The sequence below is a fragment of the Arvicola amphibius genome, chromosome 9 (assembly GCF_903992535.2).
Source record: "Arvicola amphibius chromosome 9, mArvAmp1.2, whole genome shotgun sequence".
Classification (NCBI taxonomy): Eukaryota; Metazoa; Chordata; class Mammalia; order Rodentia; family Cricetidae; genus Arvicola; species Arvicola amphibius.
This window is the reverse complement of record NC_052055.2, coordinates 117,929,735-117,942,958: the sequence shown is the minus strand read 5'-3', so window position 1 is coordinate 117,942,958 and position 13,224 is coordinate 117,929,735.

Genomic DNA, 13,224 nt, shown 5'->3' with positions numbered 1-13,224 from the left:
GTCAAGTCCAGGAATTTGTTGTCTGGAGTAGCAAAGGAATGACAGTGGCTGTGCAGGCCATTGGTCCAGGGGAACCTTTGGAATCCAAACTCGGTCTCCGGCAAGGCAAACATTTAGAGATTTCATTGGGACCGTGACCTCTTGGCTACTTGGGTTCTAAATTAAACACTCACCGGTCACTGTGAGCAAGTGCTGCTCTCTGCAGGTCACCTGCTGTGTTATTAATGAGAGCTCAATTATAGATACCTGGCTTTGTAGGGCTCCCAGCATGCTCAGTTCATCCTGCTGGGCCCCAGGGAGGGCCTTCCTCTGCCGCAGTCCACCACCTTCCTGCCACAGTGTGCTAAGGAAGCCTGGGATGAAGGGGGACACTGTGTGCTCAGGCCTCTTGGCAGGGACAGAGTTGGGGGCCCTCTCTCCCCTTCTCACGTGATCTCCCAATTCTGAAGGGCTGCAGGGTAAGAATTCAGATCTTTGTTTCTATAGAGTCTGAACAACAGGCCCCAGTTGAAGGCCAGGAAGTAGGGAGGGAGGCTGTGTAGGAATCTGGCCATTTAACACACAAAGCCAAGAGAGTACATGCTGACTATGTGAAGGAAGAGATAGGAACGGTCACCATGCCCACGCTGGCATCTTGCTCGTTCACTAAGAGTCATCCTTGGTCTAGTGTTTGGGGTAGTCTAGGCCAACCCTTCCCTGTGGGGGCTTCTGCCCCAGCACTTCCCATTTGACTAATTGCTTCTCTAGCCAAAATAACTGGAGGTAGGGGGGTGGCAGGGGGGTGACTCTTAACTTTCATTTCAATTGTTTTTGTTTGTTTGTTTGTTTGTTTTTGTTTTTGTTTTTCGAGACAGGGTTTCTCTGTAGCTTTGGAGCCTGTCCTGGAGCTAGCTCTTGTAGACCAGGCTAGTCTTGAACTCATCATCCCAACTGTTTAAAAGGGTAGGGGTGTGGAGGGGGACCGGACCGTTGAATAAAGAAGCTCTACAGGACAGTCTCCCACTGTGAAACCCTAGTGCCCTCATCTGGGGCGCCCATAGACCCTCTCCCAGGGCTGCACTGAGAGCCTCCATTAAATGCTAGTTATTATCATACATCACTAGTGTCTGCCCTATCCTGACTCCCTGGATTGGGTGGGTTGGGGTGGTGGGACACTCCTTTGTCTGCTGTTGTTGCTGTTAGTATCCTTGTCTTTTCTTTGCTTCCAGGTCCCCAGCTCCTTTGACTCATTCCCAGGAGGCAGCAGAAGCTGAGTCTCAAGGGCAGCAGTAGCAAGGAGGAAAGGAACCATAAGGGTCTCCAGCTGACTGGGACAGTCAGCGGCTCCCAAGGTTTCTGCTCACAGCTAGCTCCCGCGAGTGCTTTTCTTCCCCCATGCCTTTGTCACTTCAGACACATATTCCATTAAGGCACCTTTTTAAAAAAAATTATTTATTTATTATGTACACAGTGTTCAGCCTCCATGTATGCCTGCAGGCCAGAAGAGGGCGCCGGATCTCATTACAGATGGTTGTGAGCCACCATGTGGTTGCTGGGAATTGAACTCAGGACCTCTGGAAGAGCAGTCAGTGCTCATAACCTCTGAGCCATCTCTCCAGCCCAAGACACCTTTTTAGAATCACAGCAGCAATCTGTGTTTGAGACACGAATGTTGCAAGTTGCTGTTAGGGATGCTATGTCTCTCTGCATTCATGTGGACCCATAAGGCCACAAAGTGGGACAATCTTTGGAGAAAGAGCCCTTTCAGAAGTAATTAAGTTAAAATGAGGTCACCAGGGTGGCCCTGATTCAACTGACCAGTGTCCTTATTATTAATATTATGTCTAAAGAAAACTCTAATTCCCCACACCCCAAAAGGCCATCCAAATATCCAGAAATGAGCTCAACCTGGACTAGGGAGGGTTTCTGGTGGTTAGAGAAAAGCCAGCTTTCCTGAGGAACTTGTGAAAACTGTTCCCATCTGTGGGAGATGGTAGAAGGTACAAATGGCTACCTGTTGTGCCTGTCAGCATACCAAAGCTCATGCTGGTGTCACAGATACCTATTGGAAACCTCAAAATCCAAGCTAGCATCCTAGCCCTCTACAGGCTCCCCTCCCTCCATCTCCTCCTTCTCCTTATGACCCCGCTATTTTTTTTTAATTTTTAATTTTTCGAGACAGGGTTTCTCTGTGGCTTTGGAGCCTGTCCTGGAACTAGCTCTTGTAGACCAGGCTGGTCTCGAACTCACAGAGATCTGCCTGCCTCTGCCTCCCGAGTGCTAGGATTAAAGGTGTGCGCCACCACCGCCCGGCCGACCCTGCTATTTTTGCTATGGTCTCTATGCTCTGTTTCTGCCTCTCTCACTCGGTTTTTTCTATTCTCTATCCTCTGCTCTTCTCCGCTCTCTCACAGACAGCCCTGGCCATATCCCGTCTACTTCTTTCTCTCTGCTCTGGACTCTTACAGCCTCTGGCTGTTCCCCCCCCCCACAATAAAATCCTGGCCCCTTATCATGGAGTGGTCCTGCTGCCAGTTTATACATCTGGTGCTAAACACCCAGGGAGAGGACACTGATGAACCCCTTTCCAGAGGGCTGAGCCTTTCCTAACCTAACCAAGCTTGTGATTTGACTCTCCTAAGGTAGGGAGCATCTGTTTCTACTGGCTTCTGCCACCCACTGAATTCAACTCCCAATTTTAGAGTCTACTCTTCATCCATTCCTTCTCTCCACTTAATCTCTCCTGGTGCTTGCATAAGTGTTACCTCAGAATGGCCTCCTTTGTCTCTGTTGGCTCCCGCTACTGCTGAAAAAGTCACTCCGGTTCATCAGGCAACTTCTCTCTCCCTACTGGGCACCTAGCACAGGGAAAGGGACATCTCTCCTTTGTGATCTAGGACATTTTTCTCTGATGACTTGGGGTTGCCCCAGATTGAGATTCTTGTCACTTCTCTCTCTCCCTTTCTTGCTTTTTTCCCCATGTTCTCAGCTTACACCTGTAACTTGATCTGGCTCTCTTGCCATCCCTTACTCTGCTCTTGGCTGCCTCTTTGCTAACTCTGTCTCTTAGCTCTCTCCTGGAGCTTACTCTGTCTCTAACCATGGCTAACCCCTTGCCTCTCCTCGCCCAGCCCCCCCAACGCAAGAAGCTGCCTGCTCTGATTCTGTCCCTCTTGTTGGCTTGCTGGAACCTTCTGTTTAAGTCCTATAGGTTCATCAGGGACTCTCTGTGCCCTCCTGGGCCTCCAAGACTGGAATCCTCCCTCTGGCAGAGGACTCCCTGTCTGTGACCCTTTCCCTAAGCCTCTCCACTTTCTATAGAGAATGCCTTCTCCCTGCTTGTCCGTCTCTCAGATTGCTCTGGTCTCTAACCATGGACTATTCCCATTCAGAACATCCTTCCCCTGCCTCTCTGGTCTCTAACCATGGACTCTTTCTGTTCAAAACACCCCTCCCTGTCTCTCTGGTCTCTTTTCCTCCTGTCCTCAGAGGTTCCATTAAGCCCGGTTGTCTTACTGCAAACATCTTGGCCTCAGTACAGCTCAGTGGCCAATGATGCTCTCGAGTTCTAATTTATCACAGATTGTAATGACTTCCGCCACTGCACAAGCAAGGGATCCCCAAATCTCTTATCTCTGCACTTTCTTTGCTCTGCTCTCTCTGGTCTTTCCCTTCAGATTTCTAAGTCAGTATCATGGAGATTCAAATGTCTTTTGGGTAAGAATAGTATTTAAATATTGTCACACTTTCATAAAGCTGTCTCACGGGCTGGGTTATGAACTCCTTCTCTAGGCCCAAGCATGCTTGTTTAAAAATTGCTAGGCAGTGGTGATGTATACCTTTAATCCCAGCACTAGGGAGGCAGAGGCAGGCAGATCTCTGTGAGTTTGAGACCAGCTTGGTCTATAAGCGCTAGTTCCAGGACAGGCTCAGAGAAACCCTGTCTCAAAAAACCAAAAAAAAAAAAAAAAAAAAAAATAAATAAATAAATAAATAAATAAATATTCCTCTCAAATCTCTGTGAGCCCCATGAGCCCTGCTTAGCTGATTCGGTGGCCATGTTATCCTCAGCCCCTCTGCCCCCACTGTTCTTCCTCCCCATCTTCCATGGAGTTCCCAGAGCTCCAATATTTAACTCTTTAAATGTTCCCCTCTCTTCTATCTCTAAAACTTTTGCTAAAATAAAAACTTTATCTCAAGATTTATAACTGTGCAAACTTTCAGTATCTCACAATTTGTAAATTCACTGGGTGTAGTTAAAAAAAACTTTGGAAAAATCTGTAACAGAAAAAAGAATTAGCTTAATGCTTGTAACAAAAATGATTAATAGTTAAAAACCTACAGCATGTTTATAGGAAACTTGGATTCAACTCTTGCTTAGGAAATAGATGTGTTTTTTTTAGATTTATTTTATTTATTATGTATACAGTGTTCTGCATGCCTGTGTGCCAGAAGAGGACACCAGATTTCATTATAGGTACCTGGGAGGCACCATGTGGTTGCTGGGAATTGACTCATGACCTCTGGAAGAATAGCTAGTGCTCTTAACCTCTGAGCCATCTTTCCAGCCCAGAAATAGATGTTTTTAAAAAAGTAAAAGGGTATGTGCCTGATGGGATCATTTTAGAGTAAATAGTAACCAGGTAGCTTGCCACCATCTAGGTTGATGACCTCATCAGGATGGAAGTAACCGTGTGGCAGCCATATTTAGTAAGGGTGTAGAGAGAAGATGCTATGTGGCTTCATCATCCTGATTAAAGTGACCATGTGTGAGCACTATAAACCAACTGAGGCAAGGCCCATAAACCTTTGTAGTTCTGCCAAACCCTCTGCTTATTGTTATAGCTCTTTTTTTTTCTGAATAAGGAGAAAACAGCAGGATTTCCAAGATATTTTGGATTAGGTTAGGAATAGATTTTTTTTTTTTTTTTTTTTTTGGTTTTTTCGAGATGGGGTTTCCCTGTAGTTTCTAGAGCCTGTCCTGGAACTAGCTCTTGTAGACCAGGCTGGCCTCAAACTCAGAGATCCGCCTGCCTCTGCCTCCCGAGTGCTGGGATTAAAGGCGTACGCCACCACCGCCCGGCAGGAATAGATTTTTGTACAATGATTTTTTTTTTTTTTTGTCATGAGAGTAAAAAAATAACAGATGAGGACAAAACCACGAACAAGGTTCCTGGAAAACAGGACTTAAAAATAATGTGTCCTTGATGAATAAGGTGTGTTTGCTGATTAAAGTTTATAAACTCCTAAGTTATAAAGGTCTCTCAGGTTAACAGATACTGACTCAGAGGTGTCTGTCACTGTTGTCTTAGCTATCTGTGTTTGACCACTTCCTCCTCCTGAAGCTGACCGCCAAGGTCATTAAAGTCCAGCAATCAAAAGCCTCTTTTGACTGCTTTCATTAACATACCCAATCAAAACTGAACACCTTATCCTAGCATGGGGATCCCCCTTTTACCTTTATAAACCGACATTTGCTCATGGGCCACATCTGTCTCCTCTCTATCCAGAGGTAGTTCTTTGTCCCTCCAGGGCAAATACCCCCCTTCCTTTCCCCTTCTCCCTCATCCTCTCTCCTGTGTTTGTGGCTTATTCCCTGCCCTCTGTCCCTCTGGGGCAAATAAACCTTTTGGCTTAGAACTTGGTCTTGGGGTGTTTTATGCTAACTCTGTTCCTTTTCCAAACAAACACACAAAAGCTATAATCTTAAAAAAAACCCATTAACCTGTAAACTGTTAAAGATAATTAATTAGGACACACAAGTTAGTAGTCACCATAAAAATGATCAGATTCTTTAATGCTCTCAGAACTATGCTTGTCATGCTGAGTACAAATGGAATTCATTTATAGGACAAACTTTAGCCCATCTATATATGTTGTCAGCATTAAGCCTGAAGAAAGTAACTAAAAAATAAGTAAAATTTGTTTAAAGTCAGGTATACCTAGTAGGTTAGATGGTGGCTCTCAAGCCCCTCGGAGAGATCTGCTGAATACAGCATTTAAGGTGTTTAATGAACAAAGTCTTCCCCTGATAGACGAAAATACCAGCTCTTGGTAGCATCAGCTAAGGCTATCCCCAGAGAAGATGGGCAGCTACAGACTCCCTCTGGCGCTTGCTTCAAATGTGGTGATGCTGACCACTGGGCAGAGAACTGCACCATGCCTTGCCCGCTGCCGGGATCCAACCCAAGCTAAGGACACTGTTGGGTTGACCGCCCTACTCAGCCTCACCTAGGCAGGTCAGTTTCCCCAAGTTCCTCCTGCGCAGGAAAGTCTCTCAGACCATTTATGTCTGACAGCTGAAGGCTGATGCTGTCCTGTATGGCAGTCAAAGATTTAATGCTGTCCCGTGTGACACCTGAAGGCTGACGACCCCTGCCCCCAACATGGAGGATCCCAGGGTGGCTGTCCAGGTAGTGGGTAAGTCTGTCATACTTCTGGCTCAGGTTTATCCCTCTGGTATGTCTGTGACAGCGTTGACGGTGAGCTTTGATGATGCGCGCTTCACAGTTTAGCTGCAGCAAGCAAACCTTAGCTAGCTCCTCCCCCAAAGCTGCAGCTGTTCCGTCAGTTTGTTTCATATGTAAATATATATTTTTTTTTAGAGCTACTAGGTTTCCTGGTGAGAAAGGCAGACTCCTGGACAAGTTTACATTTCTGAAGGCTTCACGTTGGAAAAGATAAACTTACAGAACAGGTTTCAATGTAAAAACAAACTCAAGCTATCCTGCGGCAATCACTAACTGAAAATTTAATTGCTACTCTTCCTTTATTTAAAAGAACTTGCTTTTCAATGACTGCTCTCAAAAGTCAACCACCACTGCCTCATGGTAAATGACTGGATAAAAAGAGAAGAAAGGAAAAAAGAAAGAAAAGAAAAAAGAAAGAAAAGAAAAAAGAAAAGAAATCATGGCCTTAAGGAAGTTCACTCTGGCTTCCTTGTCTCTCCTCCTCTAGCTGGTTGCCCTCCATCTCCTGCCCCAGCATGCTATGGAAGTCACTGAGGACATGCTGATGACAGCTCTGGGTATCACCCGCACAGGCTCTGTGCAGAGATTGCTCAAGTCACCATTTCCACAGGACACCGAGTTTCCTCGTACTGAGAGAAGGAGCCTAGCCTCAAACCTTAGGCCTTTGTGGCTGCACAAACAGCTTCCCCACGGCTTGGGCGCTAGCCCAGTGTCTGCTGCCATCAAGATCTGGCTTCTAGCTCTTCTAGTCTTGCCTGATGTGGCGTTTGTTGCCAAGGATACCTGCCATCCTATCATTTCTATAAGTTATGTCTCAGCACATGCTGGGGTCCTAATCTCTACGGAGAAGAGCTTCTGCTACAACTTTGCCTCTGCAGAAGGCTGTGTTTATAATAATTAGTTTCTTGAAAAAGCTGAATTTGTCATCCTGCTTTCTTATTGAGTACTATGAGTTAGCGGAAACTCTCTAAAAGGTCTACCTTTTTGGTTAGCGGCCATGCATTTCCAGCAGTTACTTGCACTCTGAGTAAATGTTATCTGTGCACAGTTCCCAGCTTTTAAAATGCCTCATCCGGGGGTCCGGGAAGATGGTGCAGTGATTAGCAGTGCATATTACTCCTGCAGAAGATTCAAGTTTAGCTCACAGCACTCATGTGGGGTGGTTCACAACTGCTTACGATTCCAGCTGCAGGCAATGCAATACCTCAGGCCTCGGAGGGCCAATGCGTTCACATGTCTGTGCTCTCTCTCTCTCTCTCTCTCTCTCTCTCTCTCTCTCTCTCTCTCTCTCTCTCTCACACACACACACACACACACACACACACACACACACACACACACACAGACACATAATTAAAACATGATAAAAAAAACAACCCTTTGAAGAAGCTGATCTGTCCAAGGCCCAGGACCATCTTGATACTCTTGGAGCACAAAATGTCTTATATTACAGCAAAGGAAACCATGACCCAAGTTGAACTGTCCTTGTCCAAGGGCCAGGCTGGCACTGAGCCTTGGCCTGTAGTCTCTTGGAAGCCAGATAAGCTGATGTTCCTGCCAAACAGCTCCAGGAGTATGACCTACGGTTGGCCAATGCCTGTCCAGGCCCGGAGTTGAGGAGATTGAGACATGTCATTTTTACAGTAGAGTCACCTGGGAACTGAGAGGTCCCTCTGGGTTAGATAGAGGTGGGCAACTCTCTGCTACTTGGTCTTGGGGTCCACTCTCACACTCGGTTTCTGAATCTGTGGAAGAGGTTAGCAGAAAGTCCCTTCTGACAATTAGAGTCACCTGAGAGAAGGGAGCTGCCTTGGTCAGTTCTGTAGGTGCCTCAGCGCCAACTTCCTACTTCCTGGAAGGCTTCACATGGCCACTGAACTCCACTCTAGACAGATTCTTCTTTCTCATTTGGCAGTGGAGGTGGGTACCTTGGTTTCTCTAACAGGAAAACAACAGAAGCATGGTGCTTGTTTTAATTTAGAAAAGGTGGCACAAGAGATAAAGATGCGCGTGACAGAGCTCAGGTGGAGAGGTCTTTATTGGAGGAAAGTGAATGGGAAAAGGGGGGAGGGGAGATGAACTTCTGAGGACAGGAGTGGCAGAAGAGAAGAGAAGAGAGGAGAGAGGAGAGAAAGAGAGGAGACAAAGAGGAGAGAGAAGAGAGGAGAGAGAGAAGAGAGGAAAGGGGGAGGAGAGGGGGAGAGGGGGAGAGAGAGAGAGGGAAGGGAGAGAGGGAGGAAGGGAGGAGGGGGGGGGGAGAGAGATGGGAGGTGGGCAGGGCCTTTTTAAAGGGGAAAGAAGCAAATGTACACAGGAGGTGCTTTTAGTGGCTACAGCTGAGGACGTACACCCCTAGGTCAGGCCAGTACAGATGCCTGGATACTAATGATACTGATTTATACCAAGAAAAGTCACTATGCTATGGCCAAGCTGGGTTCCCAGTCAGGCGGATTGGGAAGTAGCCACGTAGTGGAGCAGGTGAGGAAGTGAACCACGGAGAGCGAGGAAGCCCAAAGTGTTGGGGATTTGCTGGAGAGAGACAGATGAAGGAAAGTTGTGGGTGTTTTGTTTTGTTTTGAGTAACCCAGAAAAGTGGGCAGGCTTAATCCTGCTACCTGGCTGCTCTGTAATTGACTGTTGGGATTTTATTTTAAATTAATCGGCCTTATGTTGTAAGATACGCAGGGCTTCTGGGCACAGAGAGAGAAAAGAGGAGGAGATAATTGAGGAGAAGAGAGACGCCCAGGAGACACGGAGGGAATCGGAGATACATAATGAAAGAAAATTAAAAAGCCATGTGGCAAAATGTAGATTAATATAAATGTGTTCATTTAAGTTATAAGAGCTAGTGAGACAAGCTTATGCTGAGGCCAAACACAGTCATAATTAATAATAAGTCTCCGTGTCATTATTTGTGAACTGACAGCCCAAAGAAAATCCATCTTTAACCTTATTCTGTACTGGAACATGCAGAACTGGCACATTAGAAACTATGAAAAATGTTTTAAATTAGGAATATTTTAAACAAATGTTTTCAGGCTCTAGAAACTACAGAGAAACCCTGTCTCGAAAAACCAAAAAAAAAAAAAATTAAAAAATTAAAAAAAATTAACAAATGTTTTGCAGTTGGACCAGGTAACCTTGGGCCTTCAGAGAGTGTCTGGTTTCTGGACTTCCAGGTGAGGCTCTAAGCCAGCACACCTGCAGGTGCCTGTGGGAGTTTGTCTTTGGGTTTGGATTACTAAGCATGGCCACACCGACAAAAGCTGTAGAAACAGGGAGTTTCCAGTAAGAGAGCAAATCCTCTTGTTCGTAAGGAGTGAGGGGGCCAGGCCTATAGGGCTCAGGAGTGTACTTTTACATAACTGGAGGCTACTGTAGCCCTCTAGGTCTGGGCTACCGCCTGGATCAGCAGCCTTTGTGGCCCCAGGACCTCCATCGTGGCAACAATGTTGTTACTGGTCAGAAGAGTCATCTGGGTTGCCACTTGGTTTTCTTTTAAAAGAAACTAGGAAACAAAAATTGGTAATGACCAGGCCCAGGCCAGGGCAGTGGTGGTACATGTGTTTAATCCCAGCACTCGGAGGCAGAGGCAAGTGGATCTCTGAGTTCAAGGCCAGCCTGGTCTACAAAGGGAGTTGCCAGGATAGCTAAGGCTATACAAAGATAGCCTGTCTCACTTCCCCCTCCCCCAAACTGGTAATGGATAATGGATTTAGTTTGGCCAAATTCCTCCCCAACAAAAGGTAGGTGTGGTGGTTTGAATAGGTACGGCCCCCAATGGACTCATGTGTTTGAATGGTTGGGCTACAGAGAGTGGCACTATCAGAAGATGTGGCTTTGCTGGAGTAGGTGTGTTACTGTGCGGGCAGGTTTTGAGGCCCCAGATGCTCAAGCTCTGCCCAGTGTGGGGCACGGTGTCTTCTGCTGCCTGCAGATCAAGATGGAGCGTTCGTTGCTGCCTCTTCAGCACCATGCCTGCCTGCGTGCAGCCTTGCTTCCCGCCGTGAAGCTAATGAATCAAATCTCTGAAACTGTAAGCCAGCCCCAAATAAATATTTTCCTTTATAAGAGGTGCTGCCGTGGGCTGGAGAGATGGCTCAGAGGTTAAGAGCACCAACTGCTCTTCCAGAGGTCTTGAGCTCAATTCCCAGCAACCACATGGTGGCTCACAACCATTGATAATGAGATCTAGTGCCCTCTTCTAGTGTGTACATGTTAACAGAATATTGTATGCATAATAAATAAATAAATAAATAAATAAATATTTAAAAAAAGGTGCCGTGGTAATGGTGTCTCTTCATAGTAAGTGTCTGCAGCCCTAGAGGCCCTAACTAAGACAATAGGCAACCTGGCTTTTCCTAAAAGGGGGGTGTGGGGAGGGAACTTGGGCCTCAGGTTAGCTCCATATAGCTTTTAGTTTAAGTCCCGGTAGAAAAAAATGGAATCTGAATGAGCCACCCCCCATTCCCCCCATAAAGGATTGGGTTTGTGGAAAGTAGGATTCCCACCCAAACTAGTCCTGGCAGTGTCGTTTGTGACTTTGTTCTTTTGGTAGGTGGAGTGTGCAGGTGTCCCTTGTCATTGGTATGGGCTTCAGGATCTGAACTAAAGTCAGGATCCCTGACTCTCAGCTATCTGACCTGCTGAGGGGATACTGGCCTGCAATCCCAGCATTGTGGAGGTGGAAACGGAAAACAAGAATTCAAGGTTACCCTCAGCTACGTTGTGAGTTCAAGGCCAGCCTGTGTGACAGAGGGCCCTTTCCCAACTGAACAAAGCAAAACCCCTACAAGTTTGAAGGAGAATTAAAGGAAAAGGGCAGGGTTCAAGTGTGGAGTCCATACCTCTCAGCAAATGTAGCTTCTGGGCGTCCATAATCCACGCTGCAGTCCCAGCAGGCAGGAGGCAGAGGAAGCAGGAGGACAAGCAGGCAGGAGGCAGAGGAAGCAGGAGGACCAGGGAGTTCAGATTTCAGGCTAACCTGGGCGACACATACCTGTCTGAAAAACAAAATACGAAAATCAATGAAAATCAACTTAGGTGCTTTTCCATTCCCCTTTGGACTATTTGTGTGTGTGTGTGTGTGTGTATGTGTGTGTGTGTGTGTCCGTCCTCTAGAACTGAATTTATAGGAGACTGTGAGCCACCTGACTCTGGGAACTAAACTCAGGTCCTCTGGAAGAAGTAGTACTTTTTTTAAAATTTATTTATTAATCATGTATACAATATTCTGTCTGTGTGTATGCCTGCAGGCCAGAAGAGGGCACCAGATCTCATTACAGATGGTTGTGATCCACCATGTGGTTGCTAGGAATTGAACTCAGGACCTTTGGAAGAGCAGGCAATGCTCTTAACCTCTGAGCCATCTCTCCAGCCCGAAGTAGTACATTCTTAACTGCTGGACCATCTCTCCAGTCCCCAGAGTTCCTTTTTTATTGATTTTTACTTTATTTGTTTGTTTTGTTTTTTTCAAGACAGGGTTTCTCTGTGTAGACCTGGCTGTCCTAGAACTTACTCTGTAGACCAAGCTGGCCTCGAATTCAGAGATCCACCTGTCTCTGCCTTCCGAGTTCTGGGGTTAAAGGCCTGTGCTACCACTGCCTGGCCTCAATTTTTTGTTTTAAAGGGAGATATTTAAGCTGGGTGGTGGTGATGTACACCTTTAATCCCAGCACTTGGCAGGCAGAGGCAGGTGAATCTCTGTGAGTTTGAGCCAGCCTGGTCTACAGAGCAAGTTCCAGGAAAGCCAAGGCTACACAGAATAACTCTGTCTCAAAAACCCAACTTAAGAGAGGGATGGGGAGGGGGATGAGTGAGAGAGAATTCAAATGAAAATTCTAAAACTAGCCCCTGGTGATCTTTGAGCCTGACCTTGGGTTCCTAGCTATAAACCTGTAACTTCTGAGAGCCTCACAAACACACTTCTAAACTTGGTTACAGTTAAAACATGAGTTGACCACTGGGTTACCCAGCATAGAACTTTTTCTCTAAGTAACCAAGCTGAGAACACATGGCTCTTAGACATGGCTGTCTGATACTCCTGTCTTTCCCTAGATTCTGTCTTGGAGTCCCTACCCAGAGGGCTGTGTGACGGGGTTGGGGGGGGGGACTGGGACGGGGGACCCTGAAGGTTTTACTTAACCTTGTCTTCTGACTTCAGCTTCTGGGCTTCTGTTTTATAGCCTTCTACTTTCCCAGCTGAAAATGTTACAAATTGAGCTCTTCTGGTATACTAGTTTTTCCTCAGGGACCTACAAAGCTGCACCCCCACTCCTTCCAGACAGAGGAATATTCAGACCCAAGGTTGTCATGACTGGTTTATACAGGTTGAAGTTAGGGCATTTTAGCTGCAGCTCCATTCCCAAGATTAAAGTCCTTACGAAATTTGAATCCGGGTAATATTTTCTGAGTTATCTCCACTGTGGTTTGTGGGGTCTCAGGGAAATTCCGCCTGGGTCATGTGGATAATTCATCCCAAAGCAGCTAGCGCTGCTATGCAACTCAAGATGAATCCAGATGGCCTTCTTCTATGCATGTGGAGATGAAGTTATACCAAAACCTAAGGAGGAAGCCAAGCCAGGACACCAGAAAAACACCCTGCCACCACAGCAAGCAAAATCAGAGTTTTGAAGTTCCTTAATTTTCTTAGTTAGGGTTTCTATTGCTGTGATGAAACACCGTGACCAAAAACACAAGCTGGGGAGGAAAATGTTCATTTGGCTTCCACTTCCACATCATTGGAGGAAGCAGAGGCCATGGAGGGTGCTGCTTA